The sequence below is a fragment of the Salvelinus sp. IW2-2015 genome, linkage group LG1 (assembly GCF_002910315.2).
Source record: "Salvelinus sp. IW2-2015 linkage group LG1, ASM291031v2, whole genome shotgun sequence".
Lineage (NCBI taxonomy): Eukaryota > Metazoa > Chordata > Actinopteri > Salmoniformes > Salmonidae > Salvelinus > Salvelinus sp. IW2-2015.
Window position 1 is genome coordinate 191,463 of NC_036838.1, and position 798 is coordinate 192,260.

The window sequence follows — 798 nt, forward strand, 5'->3', positions numbered from 1 at the left end:
TTTTTTACAATATYAAATACGTACTMTAGCACATCCCATTCTTTTGATATCCAGTAAACCACATGAAACATTGCCTCTGGCTCCATGTTATTTCTGTATGTKGACACATTCAGGAATCACGATGCGAAGACGGACAACATGTGTGGGCAATATGTGGCTCTTGCAATGGTAGCCCTTGCCCTTACCGTGAGAAATTGGCCGTACAGTATACTGCAACTGTACCTCACTGTGTGTGTAGTCGAGCAATGTGGCGATTTCAAAGTGAGGCCTCTAGGATTGCGTAACCGAGCTGTACTGATTAAAACAGGATACAATGAACAACTCTATGTGAATCGTTCTACTGTACATGACACGACTGAAAGCAGAGAGTGAGAGAGGTAAGGGGAGAGAGAGAGGAGGAAATGACAGCTGAATGGACACTTTTCCGCTTTTTCCTTATCCCTCTCAGAAAAACTTCTGTTTGCCTGGTCCAGGCCTGCACTTCCTGTTTCCTGTTGGCTGCTGCACTCTTAGAAAAAAGGGTTCCAAAAGGGTCCTTCGGCTGTCCCCATAGGAGAACCCTTTTTGGTTCCAGATAGAACCCTTTTGGGTTCCAGGTGGGACCCTTTTGGGTGCCATTTAGAACCTTCTGTGGAAAGGGTTCTACATGGAACCACAAAGAGATTTACATGGAACCAAAACGGGTTCTTCAAAGGGTTATCCTATGGGGACAGCTGAAGAACCCTTTTAGGTTCTAGATGGCAKCTTTTTTTCTAAGAGTGTGGTTAGGGAGAGGAAGAGAGAGAGAAAGGAGGCCTG